Source organism: Ceratosolen solmsi, unplaced genomic scaffold (genome assembly GCF_000503995.2).
Source record: "Ceratosolen solmsi marchali unplaced genomic scaffold, CerSol_1.0 scaffold47, whole genome shotgun sequence".
Lineage (NCBI taxonomy): Eukaryota > Metazoa > Arthropoda > Insecta > Hymenoptera > Agaonidae > Ceratosolen > Ceratosolen solmsi.
In genome coordinates, this window is record NW_011948419.1 from 1,431,673 (window position 1) to 1,450,837 (window position 19,165).

General features: G+C 33.6%; 1 protein-coding gene across 1 annotated transcript in view; it reads left to right on the forward strand.

The window, feature by feature from the left end:
• Positions 1-6,886: 6,886 nt before the first annotated feature.
• wnd (Mitogen-activated protein kinase kinase kinase 13 wallenda) overlaps positions 6,887-19,165 on the forward strand; it is a 35,637-nt gene continuing 23,358 nt past the window's right edge. The window contains exon 1 of the mRNA XM_011497418.1: positions 6,887-7,040. The gene's annotated coding sequence lies outside the window, so the exon portion shown is untranslated. The remainder of the gene's footprint in view (positions 7,041-19,165) is intronic.

Genomic DNA, 19,165 nt, shown 5'->3' on the forward strand with positions numbered 1-19,165 from the left:
GAAAGCAAAATTGTTGACAAAGATTTTGAAGATCGTATAAACATTACGTTAGTTACATTTATTTACTCGTTTAACATAAGTTTTCAAAGAATTATTTTGAAAATTTTACAAAAATAATAAAAACAAATAAGTTTCGCAAATTAGAAATGTAATATTAAAATATAAAATTTTATTTTCATAACGATTTAGGATTAATAGTTTAAACAGATTTTAAATAATTTTTTTTTAATCACTATTTTAATTGAATAATCGATATCAATTTTTCTGCTTGTTATGTTTAAAAAATTTAATAATCTGTGTAACGATTAAAATTTCAATTTAGTAATTTAAAGTAGTACGCAAAAATAATAACTAATATTGATTATAATCATCCCCTTTATAAAAAAAAAAACTCCACAACACCGTACGTAACGATCCATAGATGCGGAAGATAAAATTCACAACGTGCTTGTGCAGAGTATATTTGCAATTTCATTCTCAATATACATTTATACATTACACTATATATATATATATATATATATATATATATATATAAGGAAGGATATGACGACAGGATGCGGCACCCAACCTTTCCCCTACCAAGATTTTGGAGAAACGAACTCCGTAGCTCACTGGCGAATCGCCAATTATATAAAAGAGACAACAGTATATGTGATAAAGCTGTTATACAGGGGTTGGAAGGTCACTAAAATTACTTGATACGAGCACTTACAAACCTAGCCTGTATAAGCAATTTATATATAGTTTGATGCCTAGATTGCTTTATTCTCTATCTTTCGCTTTATAAATGTCAAGTTTAATATATTGACGTATATATTTATTTCAGATTATTTTTAAAACGCTAATTTTTCATTAATTTACATATTCTCATTGATTAAGTCTTCCTTGGGTTATTTGCAATAAGAATTTAAGTGCGAGTACTCGTTATAAATAAAGATTACCATATATATTTTTTACATATACGTTAGAAGTATGTGTAATACTTTTATAATACTTCTAATATTCGAATGTAATATCCGTTTTATAATTTACAAATATTAATGAGTATAGTGTAAATATTCTATAAAACATATATCGCTTGCATTACTATAACCAGCTATATAGTTAAAAATATATTTTTAATATATTAATATCGATAATTTTATCATTAAGTTTATCATAGCAAAGTGATTTAAATTATTGAAATTTAAGAAGATAAATAATAAAAAATTTGAAATATTGATTATACTATTCAAAAATGATTTTGATATGAAAATGGAAAAATGAGCACTCGGTGTACTAACATTTGACTTAAATCAAGAAAAATTGAGTCACACGAAAAAGTTTAACTATATTTTAAGCTACTTTTTTTACGTTTTCTATTTAATTATTTAATATAATGCTATAAAATGAACCCTACAATTAAAAAATTAGTAAAACTTATAAATAATTCAAGCACTTTATTAATTTGGAAAAGTGTGAAATTACCGGCTTGAATGACATTAAAAAGAAACTTATAAAATGCCGAATAATTTTACAAATTTCTTAGAAATTTTCACAACCTTATTTTCCATCGATAAGAACTCATCATCAATTACGTTTAAAATGTATTTGTTACAAAAAATGTATTTCAAATATCCAAAGACCTTTATAATTTTAATACTATATCTGAATAATATTGCAATTGTAACGTGAAACGACGTTTTCAAAGTTAGCGGCAACTGTATAATCACTCAGAAGAAAAAATCTTACTCTTATTCACCCCTCTTCTGCCACTCTTATCCTAGGAAAAAGTGGTAAAAGTTTGGTAAGTTGCAGGGTGCGCATGCTTGTAGAAAGGGATGCTTTTCTATCGGTCAATGACGTCATGAAGGGGTAGGGATCGAGCGGTAAGAAAGCATACGACGAAAGAAGAAGCGAAGGAAGTGAAAGGCGGCAGAGAGAAAGTTAAGGGATAAAGGTACCCTCTCAAGCATAATGGAACTGAGGTGCTTTCGGCCCCTTGTACAGTTCGGGAAGACAAATATATATAAAAGAGAGATGAGTCGTCAAAGGGAGAATGACGATTTACTTCTCTTTCGCTGATACAAGCGACGTGCATTGTCATTTTATTTCAATTGTTATTCTTTTTGAGAGTTAAATTATCATTTTTATACAATATTATTTAATTTTAAATTATGTCAACGCTAACAAGATTTACCAAGTTAATAAATATTGAATGATAAAAGATCAATAAATATGTTATGATAAAAGGTCTAGATAAGTTTAGTAGAAATACTTTCATACTATAATAATTCATTTTTTAACTTTGTACGAATTGAACGGGATGAAATTAATAATAGCATATAAACAAAAACAAATTTATTTTAATCAACATTCTTAATAGACTATAATGAAATAGTTACTAATTAAGAATCCACGGATTAATACTAAATTACATTATTTCACACTATTTTACTTACGAAAGTTCTTAATATTGATAATTAACTTATCATTACGTTTCTTAAATTTGAAATTTAAAGGAACTTATTTAATCTTCATTAGCTATTAATCTACAAAATGAATAATACGTTCTTTAAGTTACACGGAAATTCTTTCGTAGAAATTTCATCGCCGTACTATCCTATAAAAGAAAAACGACAAGCTTCCTATAATTAATAATATTATAAAAGATTTTGAAAATAGAAGGAAATGCTATTTACGAGATCCTTTATTGTAACAAAATTCAGATGAAAGATACGCATATAAAAAGATAATACATTTCGCTAGTAAATAAAATAAGATAAAATAACGGTAATGGAGACACAATGATGTAAAGATTATTCTAAGATGTATTGGATATGTTGCAACTGCAACTATAATTTATGAATTGTAAATTATATTAGAAAATCTTGTAAAAACTTTATTTGTAAATATATAGAAATTTAAAAAAAAAAAAAAAAAAAAAATTCCACCAACCAAATTAAAACTTAAGTCTACATAAGTGAATCAAACATAACTTCACTTGTCATATTTTTACATATTTTTACCAATTACATGTGTTTTATAAACAATTTTATACGAAACTTCGTGTAACAATGTACTTTCATTCCTAAATACAAAGTATTTGTTACAAAATACTTAAAATAAATATAAAATTAAATTAGTATAATTTAAAGAATCAAATTACAGAAGTAAGTAGATTAATGCGTTAATTGAATATTTTATTAAACGAATATGTAAGTTGGAGTATCACGATGACATATGTAATATACTGGATTATGCAATTGATGTAAAATACATATGTGTATAGATGTATAATTATTTTAAAAATCACGTTTTAAAAATGTATATTTGTAAAATAAATTATTTCTTTAATTTATATTTTTAATATAAGTTCTTAGATTAAAATTGATTGAATTAATCACCTGAAAATATAAAGAGAAAATATATTGAATAATACAGTAGCTGTATTACTTTATCGTAGGTTTCGTGTGTCACTTTAAATAATAAATTACAACAATGTGTTGTTCATTTGAAATGCAACAGTGTTCTAAAATTGGCTCCGTCATAAACTTTTTATTAATTTTCATTTTATTTTTTTTTTTCTAAATGCGATCTAGCGTGTAAGGTACATCGGGAGTATTAAAAGTAGTAAAATAAAATGAAGTACACAATGAAATACAAAATTTAGATAAAATATAGGTGAAATTTATTAAACCGAAAGATCTGAATTGTCAAAATAAAAAAAAAACAATAATTATAAAAAAAAAAAATAAAAAAAAGATTGATAATGGATAATTAGAATATAGGATACATGGAATTTTACGATTCAACGTATAATTCAATTCCAATACAACTCAATCAGATCTGTAGAAAAAAATAAAAATTTATCTATGAATCTCTTATATAGACACATACCATGGCACAACGCGCAACGTTACAAGACCACACAAGAATAACAAATGATGATAAAAGAAAAGGGGATACGATGCCGAATCTATCTACGTCTTCCCTTTGCAAATTATGATAAATCAAAAGGATGTCTCGTCGTTTTTTTGGAACTGGAAGCTTCATTCGTACTGGGAAAAATACTTCTATAAGCCGTAAAATTCATTTCCTATTTCCATTTATCAAATGTAATAAAATCGAAATATATTTGTCCCCTTTTACCGCAAGCCATTGAAAAATCTAAATTCTTACATTCGGCAACATTAATACAATCGTAATTCAATAAGCTCACAGTTTGCTGCGAAATACAATTGCTTTTCCATTATCTCGTACCCCTAATAAATATTACTTATGCAGAGCGTAAAAATTATACTCCACTCAAAAATTATCGATAAAGAACATTGAAATGTGTATTCAGACTCGGTAGTAGAACATAGTTTAAACATAAAAATCTATTTAACAATAATGATCAGTTGCCTATTCCTAATTATCTAATGACTAAACGTCTCGCTTTAAACATTAAAGTACATTATGTGTCGACACCCCAACAATAAATATTATTCAAATTACTCTGCTTCCTCTCCATCAATTCCAAATAGAAATCCGCAATTAATGTGATATCACTTTGAATTATAAAAGTCATTATTAAATCGGCTTTTATAGTCGACTGATTGAGTGAAAAAAGAAATCAAATTTCGGCGAATGTGCGATTCTTTGACTAAACCGGTCGCGGTTGAGTTTATTAATAATCAACCTTTATTAGCATACCGAATGTTCTCTCGGTTCCTTTGCCAATTGACAGGAGTTCCATATTTATCTACTATTATGAAAATACTTTGACTAAATGTTGACCACATTTTATCATCGTGTTTTTTTTATCTTAAATTTTATCTCAAAGAAAATCTATTACTGTAAATATACGTCGTTAATAAATAAGTAAATTACTTTAGTTAATAATATTTTATTATGAATTTTAAACAAAATATTCATACATAAATATAAATAAATAAATAAATATATCTGTTAAACAAAAATTTAAAATTATGTTAGTACTAGTTTTTAAATTTATGGTATTATTTTCAAATGGAATTATGGAATTATAAGATTTTCTTTCGTACTTGACAATTAAAATTAACACAACGTTATAGGAGATAATTTCAACATAAAAGAAAATACTTTGACTAATTAAACAATTTTATAATGATTTACAAGTATTTGATTATTTACATATATTGTATCTGAAATCGTTTGATTATAATTTTCTTTTCAATTTACAATTATAAAGTATTAAAAATAAACAAGCTAAAATATAATTAAGTAGTCTGTAAAAAATATTTTATCGATTAAAATTTCAATGAAAACCAATACCAACTACATTTGGCAATTAATAATAAATATTTTTCGTTATTAATTAATAATAAGATTTCAATCACGAGATACTGCTTATCATTATTCTCCATCTCAACATACTTTTCACTAAAATAAAAAATATATTTAAAAAAAAGAAACGTTTATTCGGTTTATTTACCATACTTGAGAGTAACTTAATAAATATCATACGTTTCATCCAATAAAAGCATTAGGAAAAATTCGAGGAAAAAATTTAATTAACGTTTACTGCCAACAAAAATATATTAAATACATGATAAGAATCAATGAACATTAATTATATCAAAAGGTAGGAAAATTTATTTCAATAAATTAAAAAAAAAATTTACATTATTAGAATTTCTGGTGACCATTTAGCCACTAAATCCTCTAAAATTCATTTTCTTATATTTATTTTCAATTGTTTTCCATGAATTAACTTACGAGTGCAATTCAGCACTGTGAAATTCACTCTTAAAAAGCCCTTGGAATATTTAATAATAATAATAATATTTCTAAGTTATTTATTTCCGCCAATATTGATCAAACAAACGACGTATTAATTACAATAATCAATCGATACTTATCCATTCGAGTAAAATCCTTGGTTTACTGAAATTTATGAATCTTCGTCTAGCATTATATCATTAAAATGCCAAATATTAGCTTTACGAAAGCGTTGCTATGCTATGCGCGCCCGTGTGTGTGCGCGGCGCGTGTACGTAAGCAAGCCTGCATGTGTACGTAACGAGAAATTTGAAAAATTAACGTATTCGTCGGGAGTTCTTTTTTCTCAAAGTATTTACATCTGTCGAGCTATACATTCGCACCCCCAACCACCCACCCGAAGAGACACGACGATTTGTCTCGCCAATACGCCCATGAATGTTCATGGTGCGTCCAAAGTAGCTTTGCGAGTCAAAATATCCAACGCGGCGAAGCCAGTTACCTCGAGCCTTACATGATGCGTCTCGTCGAGTCGCCAAGTTCAATAAATGTCTTGGCTCTATTACAGTTGAAGATCACTCGATTTTGTCAAACAGCAGCAGCACTTGCCAGGACCAAAATCGCAGTCGCAAAGTCTCAGCGGCGAAAAACGTTGCAGCCGGCGACCACTCTCCAGCCTCGCTCGCTACCTCCCCCTCCGCCGCCCCATCCCCGTCCCCTTACCCCACTTCCGCGAATCCTTCGAACCCCTCGCGCCTACGCGCAGGCGGTTCCGCACTGCCTCTAGCTCACCTTCTCGTAGGCTCGCGCGCAGTTGGAGCGCCTCCGCCGTAGCCCAAGTGATTCTCCGCGGAGTCCCGCGCGCGCGCACCTACTCGTCGCTCACGCAGCCAAAGAGAGTGGGGGGGGGGAGGGGGGAACTCAGCCGTCGACGCCATTTTGTGCCACTGACCGTAGGTGCAGCCGCCGCCGCCGCCGCCGCCACCGCCACCGCCACCGCCACCGCCACCGCCACCGCCCCCGCCACTGCCACCGTCACCGCCACCGTCACCACATTACCACCACCACCACCACCACCACCACCACCACCACCACCACCACCACCACCATCATCCTCGCGTACGTGAGGCCAGTGCGTGGTAAAGCGAGTGCGTGCTCCACGGAGGTCGGCTCCTCGACGACATTCGCACCCTGGACGGGGAACGCTAAGACGCATGGCGTCGAGCTGGAGGACAACGCTGTCCTCGTCGACGCTCCTGACAGGATACGAGTGGCAGGGACGCTCATAGTGCATTCGTGCAGCAGACCGACAGGTAGGAGAAAACTGGCCGCTGAAGGCATCGCGATCCTCCGCTAATATTTTCCCGCAATCTTCCTCATCCTCATTTTCACCCGATGGTTCTCGTCTTCTCTCTTCGTCTCACTTTTTTTAACGAGCCTCATCCTATATTTCCCCCCCCCCCTCCTCCTCCTCCTCCTCCCCCACCAACTTAGACTCACACTCAAGCCGTCATTTTATGCTAACGGTGGAGAGCTAATGCACCACCATCCGTACAAACCTTCAATTTTTTTGTTTTACAATTCCAATGTTTTCGGAAAAATGCAATAATGCAATAATGTCGTCCTTCCCAATGGCCTCAAAAGTCGAATACTATAATATAAATATAAGCTATTACTTGGGATAGAGTGTAACGATATTACACTTATCAACAATATATCACCTTTATTGTGGTATATTACCTGAATTTCTTGTCGAATAAATGGGGAGTGAGTGTTGGGGATTGGACGAGGGTGTCCTTTTTCGTTCTACAGGCGACGAAATTTTACTCTTGAAATTCAAGGAGCAAAAACGATTACAAAACTCGACCAAATAATATTTGTATTTTTTCTTATTTTTTTTTTATTTTTCTGTCAAAGTGTTTAGATGTGAAATTATTTTTTTAAATGAAGGATCGCCATTGACTGTGTGTGCATGTAAAACAAAAATAATTCAACGACATATCTATAAGATTGCTTCTAGAATAACGAATAAACTACAATTATTAAAGTTCTTAGATAATACTTAAAAATTAAGGATTCATGCACGGCAAATTAATTATTTGACGTTTATTAAAATAATACATGATGTTCCATACACGTTCAATGAAGAGCTCCATGAACATTATTATAAAAAAAATTCATTTCGTTAAAACTCCATTATAATAATAAGAATGACAATGACAAGGAAAACTTAGGAATAATAATAGGGAGAAGAATAGTCAAAAATATATGCACTTACGTATAGTCGAATCAATGATGCAAATTCTAATGAAAGATATTATTTAAATGTGTAATTATATTATATCATGACAATGGTCATAAGAACGAAATATTCATATCTCGTCGAGCACCTAATGAAAATTATCTCGCCTTACTTTCATTATCAACTAATCCCAAACAATCATAGCTTACCTAAAAATTATAATTTTTCATCATATTTATTTTATTCGCATTATTGATGAGACTGTTCAATAAGAAGCAAAGGTATATAATTATTAATATTGAATGCGCGGAAATGTGCAGAAAAATTTGTACGTAATATCATGCGATAATGTACAATTTAAAACCGGATTATTACAGACAATACAGAATCATTGCAGAAAAGCTAATTGTTTCATAAATTAATGAAACTACGGGTTTTTAATGATTTTATTATTTATTTTTTTGTTTTGTTTTTGTTGTTGCTTTATTTTGTTTAATTCTTTCAAATTACAATAAGAAATTCTTGACTGCGCCAGAACTATTAGTTTTTATTTGACAATAGCCATTACATACAACAATTTTGTTAAAGTTATTATTGCCGAATGTAAAATATATACTAAAAACTCTTGTGCGCTTTTGTAATTCATGGTTCAGTATAACAATGAGCATAATATATAATTTATACTTGTCGTATCGATCTTGAGCCCATCATAATTTTTCACTGATAGCAAAACAAAATAAATGAATCTTATCATAATTATTATGAAAAGTATTATATCGACGATAAAGCTTTCAAGTCTAATTTGCAAAACTACATATTACGAAATAACTTGAGTCGATGGTATTCATGAAAATCTATTTAGTACCACAAAACGATAATACAAATGAAAAAAAAAAAAAAAAAAAAATGGGGTTTGACCGAATAATAAATAACAATATAATTACAATATAATTGTACCGATCGTCTAAGCATAAATGCATATGTGTAACTGACGTGTAAATAACCTTGTCGTTTTATTAACAAATAATTAAAAATATATGTTATAATCGAGCAAAGTTTAATTTTAAATATATTTCTCTTCTCTCTTCTCTCTCTTCTCTCTCTCTCTCTCTCTCTCTCTCTCTCTCTCTCTCTCTCTCTCTATATATATATATATATATATATATATATATATATCCTTTGTATTTACAACAATTGATAAGTCTTACGGAAAATATACATTTAAAATATCGATTTTTATACAATCGTATAGTATCATTAGCGGCCATTATCATTATGCAAAATCAAAATTCTTAAAATGTGCCGATTTCCGCTTTCTTGCTCTCTTAAATCTTTATCACTTGTTAATTCTTGAAAATTCTTAAGGCACAAAGCCATACAGCGAAAAATGAAAGCCTTTTCACAAACACCTAGAACATTACTAATTTGCGAAAGTTTCAATTGATGAAATGTTTTTTTTTTTTCGAGTCGTTAATCGTTTCCGTTATCTTGGAGGTTTTGAGACATTTACAAACACATTAACAGCGAATTTATTGGCTAAAGATTGGGGAATTTTCACAATCTTGCTAATCGACAACGATACTTAAATTTATCGAACAAATCATTAACCATTATATTTATATGTGCAATTTTGCAGTACAGGCAGCACCGTAAATAAGCATTTAAAATGATAATATTCTATTTAGGATTCTAGTATTTTATTTATAATTCTTATGATATGTAATTTCTCTGGTTAATAATAAAATAATGAAGATTTACTCATTTATGTAATGTTGCTTAAAATTTAATTTATACGTGAGTTTGATGAAGAGCAAAATTTATAAATGAAACGAGAACAAAAGAAGTTGAATATAAAATTTTTTAAAAGGAATTTTAAAGTAAATGTATCCATAAATAATCAAGTACCGAACAATAAGAAATAAAATAAGAAATTGATAGCTTTAGTTTTTCGTTTAAGTAATTTTTCTTTTACAATCAATATAATAGTGCCCATTTCTATTATCAATTATCTAGAAGTAAAATAAGTGCGTTAATAAATTTTAAAATGAAAGCTTGTTTCCAATATTATATTTATTAGTTTAATATAATGAATCTTATCGAGGCTTTCATAAGTATCGAAAGTGTTACGATATTAATAGAAGCTTAATGTAAACTTTGAAATACTCCGAATAATAACTTTATGTAAGTTAACGTGTGATTCTTAATGTAAGCAGTTTTCCATAAACAGCAATTGAGATGCACAATGATGAAAGAGTAGGGAAATAAAAAGAGTCTTGCAAAAATACAAAAATACAAAAAGGCAAAAATAGTCGAAAATACAAAAATACTCGAAAATATACAAAGCTATAAATAATTTCATGGGTATAAATTATTCTGAAATAAAAGCAATCTTAACGCCGTCCTTCCTACGAGCGGAAAGGCATTGTCGTAGTCCGATAAGGCTGACGCTTTTCTCCAATGCCCGAGCAGGTACAAAAATTATTTCGAACCTAACTAGCTTGACTCTTTCTCCTAGAACCTGCTTGATAGAATACAAAAGAGCGCCTCGGGGGATAGCTGGGCTAAGGCACAATGGGCCCACGACAATACAAAGATGATTCCCTTTTGCTAGGATGATTAGTGCCTACTGAAAAATACAAAACAGGTGCCATATTGGATACTTCGACGCTTCGTCTCCTTCATCTTTTTATGAGCTCAAGCCTTATTTTTATCATGGATTTTATTATTTATGGCTTTATGTCTTGACAGGGTTGTATTTCCTCCTTCGGAAAATTACGAGCTTCTCGCATTTTTCGTTTATTTCTGAATTTACAATGCTTGAGATTACGGTAGTGTATACGCTTGCAATTATTTTAAAACTTCGTAAACTGTCCGAGCCTCTTAATTGACGCTAAATACGCACTCTCTGAATTACTATTTATACTGCAACATTACATACAGAGCAACACTTTAATTATGTCTTTTACACGTTTCAAGCGAATCGCATGACGGAACCTTGACATTATAAAGCAAAGTTGGAAAATGATTTTGCCGGCATCGATGAAAATATCGTGCCTGCGTATTCTCGTGTCTTGGATAACAAAAACACTAAAACAATTTATAGGTGCTGCATCGAGGAAGAAAATCGGAGGACTAAGCAGCGCAACACAAAATAAGGATATAATATTATAAAACTCTCGATCTGGCGATTTGCGTCGTGAGTTGACGTCTAAAAAAGCCCATTGTCGCGCAAACGACGCCAAGAAATATTCAATGATCCTCTATCATTATTATTTTCCTGCATTACCGATGCTACCGAACATTCGTTCGCGCGCAAACTGACTACATAATAAAGACAATTATTTAACATTGCTGGTAAATTAACGGAACGAAAGGCCTTGCGCGCGTCTCGTGAAAGCCAACTTGAGTCTCTCACGACCTTTCAGCCGAAAGAAAGAACGTCGGTCAATCAGATCCCTGCAATCTCGAGAATCATGGCTGGGTCGCGCACTCGAGTAAATAGATTAAAAGGCGAATGAACTAATGGACGAACGAACAGAAGTCGAAAACAGACAATAAATGATAATGGAGGAAGTTTGTCCTCGAAGCGTCACGAGGAGAAGCGTCGGAGTACGCCATAGATCGGTGGGAGAGGGGGATAGGATACGGGAAGGCAGGCCTCCCCATAAACAATAACCGGTATGTCCGGGCTCGCAGTCGCACGAGTCGTCGTCAGCTAACCGATAAAAGGGGTCTCGTCGAAAGATCCCTCCCAGCTGAAAATCCAACGAGTGCGTTCGCCGCGGTTGCGAGCCTCCGAATGGGGGTTCGGGCTTGCAGGTGCGTCGCAACCGTAGCCTCGCGGCACGCGGATGCAGTACTACTCTAAGAAACGTGCCAAGGGAGAGTAAGATAGATAGAGAGAGAGAGAGAGAGAGAGAGAGAGAGAGAGATAGAGGAGCCCGATGTGTCATTGACCTTAAGAGACGGCGGTGCTCGCGATTGCGTTACACCTCCCGATGAGGTTCCGTCGAGATCAATAGGAGCGGCCGGGCGCGTGCGCGGGTCCGCGGCGGAGCCTCAGCGTCCAGTGAGTCGAACGCCAGCACAAGCGAGGATGAGCGCGCGGAGGATGTAGGCTGCTCGTCTCCTCCTTCTTCTTATCCAGCCGGTTTCCGGGCGGGAGAGGACTATGATAGAGGGAGCTCACACGATCATCCGTCTACCCTTGGGCCTTTCTTCCTTGTGGAATTGTTGGGAACGAAGGCGCGCAGCACCGGTGCTTCGGACGCTCGATTTTTTTACCGTTACGTGAGCGGTTCCCATACTCTGGAGCTCCGTCCATCGCCGTCGGAAGCTCACCAACGACTGTCCAATGTCCTCGACACTTGCCCGAGCGGTTTGCATTTATTTCTCGTCCATTTATCGTTTAAAGCGCGGAGCTGCATAATGTGTCGGTCGTCAGTTTTGGAAGGACGATGTCGAGACGTTGTCGACGAGAAAAACAATGGTATACTAAGTCTTTCTGAAAGAAAAACATTAAAACCAGTATTCGCCGATCGACATGCCAAATGAATAATGAATCACGAGATACGAAGATAAAATACTTATTTATTTCAATGGTTAAGTTATTTTAGCCAAATATAATATATGACAACAGACAGTAATGTCTTATGTATATATATAGATTCTATATTTTTTCGTATTATAGAAACTCCAAAGCAATGTTTCAATATTATATAAATCAAACATCGTAAGGGAATTTTAATTTATCGATTGTGTGTACCTAATAAGTATTCTCGTTGCGTAGCAGCTATTACGTGTCCATTTATAACGTAATAGTGGAAACGTAACGTAAGTTAAAATATGTAAAAATAATTCGTAACAATGTGTGTAATGGATCATGTAGCTATGATCAGGGAGTGTTAGACTTCTGAGGACGCGAATCAAGTTTAGCACACGCTTAACTCTTTGTATAATTCATTATTTACTATTCCGTTTATGAAAATGCGTTTCATTGTATCAATGTACGACTAATTAATTATTATAATTACTAATGCTGAGAGAATGAACTCAGAAATTGACACAGCCAGTGTAAAATTGGTAGGCGCGATACAATAATTTTTCATTGTGCATTTTCGCGATTAGATTATTTATTCAATAATTGCTGGCATTACACATTTCATTGCAATAATTATCAATTAAAGGTATAATTTAGTATAGCGCGCGTTTAATAAAACAATTATCGAGTCTAATTCAATGATCAAACGACTTAGCAGTATATTTGAAAAGAGTTACTTATAACAAATATTGGCATTACAACACGCTTATATATATAACGTCTATCTATTATAATTAAAAATGCGCTTCGAGAATTTCAGAAATAACTTCATTTATATAATTATCAATATATAAAAGAATCGGCTTGCAAAAATGTATCGAGGCTAGTTATTTATTGAAAGAGATCATGAGCTGGAAACGAACGATCGTTCAAATACCAGCAATACTGCACATAATAATACTGTACATGTGTACTTCTTTCCACATAAATTGACGTCACTTTGCAAAATCGCTGTTTACATCATTTGAATATTTAGAAGATGGAGACACGATCGATGAAACGCACGCTCCATAGTCAACCAAAGTCAAGTTGAATTCACCCGTTAGATAATCAATATCTATCGCAAAATCGCTAAGACAAATCTTTATATGCATTCATCTCAAACCCAATGAAACTTTACAATAACAAGTACAAGCACACTGTAAACATTTGCGCCGCTGTAATCAATCACCTAATTAGTATGCCGTCCTAGCCAGTCCAGCTAATCCTGGCCACTCGCACCCGTCTCATTGTCCCTCGCACTCTCCCCATTGTCCCCGACCATCACACTCCATAATACGCGACACTAGGCCTCCCCCTACCTCACCCTCTCCCTCTCACGCCGACTGCCCTTGTCCGTCTGAGCCTGTCCCCGTCGCCGTCACCCGCGCCGTCCCCCTCGCCCAGTCCTCCCCGTACCCGTACGAAAAAACCTCCCTCGTAAATTATTTTTAATAGACACGCGCGCGTGTGCATGCGCCCGACGACTGACGAATAAACAAAAAAAATTCGATAATGAGGTCCCTGCCTGCAGTCTGGCGCGATCGCGTGCAGTTCGGCATGCGATGAGAACGAGCGCAACTTAGGCCGCGCCCAGGAAGTCACGGGAAACAGGAGACGCCAGGACCCGTGCTCGCTCCTAATTCGAGTCGAGTAGCGGTGAAGGGCGAAGGGAATCGATCGACTCAATGACACGACGGCCCTTCATAATATTATCAATCGTTGGTTGAGTTGTCGGATAGGCTGGCTTGTCTGGCCGCTGTCGTTGTCTTTGTCGTTGAGCAGAGAGAGAGAGAGAGAGAGAGAGAGAGAGAGAGAGAGAGAGAGCTCTATCGGATATTACTGGAACATCCAGTTGGTTTGAATGTCAGTGCCGCTTGAGATGAGGATGCCCTGTCGAGAAGTCACATTTACCATCTAGAAGCGATAGAAATATGATTGAAGATAAAGTTCCATTGGAATTATCCGAGCTGAATGAGCGCTAGTACGCGAGCATAATAAACACATTGCATAAACATAATTGTCGGCTTGGCAGCTTTGTAAAGACGAATTCTTAATTGTAAAAGCATCCATAATTGTAGAATTTCAAATGCCGTGTTTGCCCGACGATGAAAGTAATTGCTTTAAATAAATTAAGGAATCTCGGTGTAATTGCCTCGGTGCATTATAGTTTATGGGGGAAAGCGGTATATAGAAGCGTCGCGATATACTTTCTCCACCCACTGACGCTCGTAAACTTTTGATAGGGAGGCAAGGGATGTGCGCGCAAGAAGGGAGATTCGGAAGTCTACGAAATGGGAAGTTCAATTAGTGGATTGATAACCGTTATTGAGGCTCGCTTGAGTTTACTTTTACCAAATAAGCCATACACACATACAGTCACATCCGTCTGTTTGTCCTTTATAAGCACTTTTATACCGCGCCCTATGAGCGCCCTATGAGCGCCCTAAAACCGATTGGACGACGTGAGCGCGTAATTCTTTTTGGGCCGAACGATAATTTTATTATAATCTTATTTTATTTCAGTCACAACTGTGCAGTTATTCGTAATAAAGCGGCTTGAATATTTGCGCACGGTGTAATAGCTCCAACGTTGACTTTTATTGTTCTGTTTATGTTACTACACGCATTATAAAACCCATACAAATATTTATTTCGCTCGCTGGCTTATAAACAAATATAATCGGTGAAAAATACTTGTACAACATTATCTGTGTAATGAGTAATTATTTTTAATCGATCACTTTATGTATCAAATTGTTTGCGATTGAATTAAAAATTGTAATTGTACGACCGAATGGCTGAATATGCCCGAGCATTCCTTCACTACAAATGTAAATGATTGCGAGGGAACGGAAGGAAAAATTGAAAACTATTTCAACAACAATATCACATTGCTGAAAGGATCGCAAAACTTTCAGTCTCTATATCTTTAAAGTATAATACGATCACGTGCACCCATGACTTGTCGATAGTCGAGCATCAAAGACGAATGGAATCCAATTCTCGACGATATACGGCATTATCTTTTATCAGATGTAATTAAACAGCCATAACGAATTTCCGTAATGTGCGAACGTTATTCACACGTAAACTAATGCTGAGAATTTACTTGACGTAATAGGCACATAAATAATAGTAATTAAATTTGCTCGCTTCAAGGAGTGTAGAGAAAAATTAACGTCGTTTGAGAAGCGACTTAAACACTCAGGAAATCAAAGTAATGTTATTACTATATATCTAGATTTTTAAAAATAACAAATAATAAAAACATAAAAAAATAAAAAATAAAACCTAATATTAAAAATACGAATATCTTATGTGAAAAGTGTATTTGTGCTTTTAAATAATACATTACATACAATAGACAATAATATAAGAAATTATTTTTAAAGCAATTAATTAATGAATCTTTAAAGTGGAATAGTATGATATTATATTTTATTGTGGTGGGTATAAACTTGAACAATGTTCTAGCAAAGAGAACAGCAGAATAAAATCAACATCCGAGGTCAGCAGAACATTGAAGAATTAAATAGAAGATTTTGATTTAATTACAACTTATTTTAATTCAATGTCAATTATAATAAATAATTAAAGGAGCCGAATGAAATATAAAACCATTTTGGCATTCGGTACAGGTGATTTAAGATATAAAAATTAAAGATACATATAGAGGTACATGATACAGACGTAATCGCATGAAAGTGGATAAACCAGAAATTATTTTTTTCCAGTAAATTGTAAGGCATAAATACCAAAAAAGGTAAAATCTGAGGTACAAATATTACCAATTCGTTATTATGAGTTTAGCCATTTTATGTGTGTGTGTGTGTGTGTTTGCGCGTGCGTGTGTTGTGCGTGTGAATGTATTAAAAAAAAATTCGTTAATAAATAAAACTAAATTAATCAAATCTTGACTATTACTCTCGATAGAATAGGCTGATATATAAAGATAGAAGATACGAGTGAAGTAGAATGACAGTGATGAAGGTGCACACACTTAGATAAAGAAAGTGTAACCCTCCTTGCATTTAAAATCAACGACAAGGGAGAAAAATGTATAGTAACGGAAATAGAGAGCGATAGAGAAAGTGAAAGGACAGATAGTGAGAGTTACAGAGAGAGAGAGGGAGAGAGAAGAGAAAGTAAAAGCGAGGGTAAAAGAGACAGAGAATGAGAAACGAGAAAAGAACGAAGACAGAAAGAAAGTGAGAAAGATTGTGAAACAAAAAGACAGAGAATAAGAAAGCCTAAATAAGAAAGATATAAAAGGAGAGAGGTTATGTTTGCGTGTGCGTATATACAGGGGAGTTAGTAGCGAGAGAGAAAGAGAGACGGATAAAGACATAGAGTAAAATGGAGATAGCACTAAACCTCCCACAATAAGTCGTCAATCGATCGTGTCGCCCTAACACGAGTAACTCTGTTCCTCTATCCTTGTATCAAATGACTACCACTACACGCTCTAACCTTCTCTAGATAAATTCCATAAGGTTATGACTGTGTGCGCGCTCGCGTATGTCCGTGTGAAATTTTATATTTAGGAACAGCTTCTATAACATTTTGTAGCACCCTCGAATCGATCGACAACCCGGTGCATTCGTACCATGGTTGGATATTGAAACTGATGCACTCATCCAAAGGGTCGCATATACACTTTTACGCTATTAAAATTTTTGTCACGGGGATTCTCGATGAATTCTTACGCGGCATAAAGCTGCAGAGGGTTGACGTGACAATTATAATAGCGAAACTCCTTGCGGTCGTCTGCTTTCAAATACCAAAAAAAAAAAAAAAAACTCAAAACTCTGATAATACAGAAGTACATAAATGACGGATTCATCAATGTTATTGTAAATAGAAATTATTTACTTGAAAATCTAAAGTAAACATAGGATAGCAATCATAAATAATAGCTGTCATGTATAGAATAGATTTATGCAAAAAAAAAAAAAAAAAAAAAAAAGAGTAAATGTAAAAGTTGACTTGAATCGTTCAATACTATAGATAGTTTATGATTATTGGTAAATTTCATGTTATGTTACCATCGCTTATTTAAAGCCTAATGACATCAACATTATCTTAATGTCATTACAATTACAATTGCAATATGGATATTTTATTCTGTAGTAATGCAATAATTATATTATAAATAATGATATTAGAACGTATTTTACAGAGTAAAGTACGCGATGCAGAATTAGCTACTATTCAACTAGATTTAAATGTTTATTACTTTATCTCCTAATAATATTTTAGTGTTCTAAAAACTAAAAATAATAATTCTGCATTATGCGGATAAATAGAGAATTAACGGAAAAAATATTAAAATATTCGAATTCTTAAATAAGAATTATATTCTTAGATATAATGCATTATTACTTCTAATACGCCATAAAAAAAAAAAAAAAAAAAAAAAAAAAAAAAAAAAAAAGAGTATTATACGAGTAAACTTTAATACATGTAAAGCTATCGTCACTTATCCCGATACAAATGAATTGATTGTTCAGCCTAGCATAATTCAATTTTCCACGTAAAATTGCGCAAAACCACGTATTGACCCTCATTCGCTAAAGTGCATATCTTCAAATTTTTTCGTAAAATATTGAATAAACTTGGGAGTGGGGAAGTTACAGATCGATATTCGGGAGTAATACACAAAAAGTCATTAAAAAAAAAAAAAAAAAAAAAAAAAAAAAAAAACCCTTTACTCCCTTTTCATCGTATGAATATACACAATTTGTTATTAATTCGTTCATTATTATTGATCATATATTATAAAATAGAAATTTTTACTCTCTTCTATTAATACGTAATTTTAATATAACAATATTAGTGCCGACTGGAGTATAAATATTGAAAATTTGAATGATGTGTTGAATGATGTGAATGCATTATTTAAATGAATAATAATGAAAGTTATATTTACTTTATTACAATAAATCTCCTTTGATTCAATAAATTTCAATTCGAGAGCTATTCAATCTCTAAAATTCTTCATGATGTTAATTAAGCAGCATTAATGAATACTTTTCATAAAAAGCGTAAGACATTATGATAATAACTAAGGCACAAGCGATTTATCATATGTCGAATACCTCTATTTTCATTGAATTAACATTTATAATAATATAACAATCACAACAGTTGATTCTTTCAAAACATCTGGTTAATGTTATCCGCAAACAAGTATAAGTAAATATCATTCGACCAAACGAACGACCAAAGCATTCGTACACTATTGAAGAGAAAGAATCAAATGTTCTCCAGTTGCACTACCAACGAAAAGAGCGATCTAACAACAAAAGACTTCCGCTGTTCCCCTTCGAATTCGCTCTCGGCATACGAGACCAAATTCACGGCATGCACAAGCGAGGAAAAGCGAACAAATGTCTTTCTCGTGAGTACAAAAATTTCCCATGTCGTCAATCGGTCGGACTCCTGCCGTCGAGATTGATCGTCCTCGGCGAGAAGCGAAAGGGCGATGGGATGGATGCTGGGGTGAACGAGAAAGGCCTTGCGTGTACATTGGGAAGAAGGAGAGAAAGATCCTAGAGCTCTCATTGATGCATTGGGATAAATAGATTGAACGATCGGACGATGATAAGTGTTGG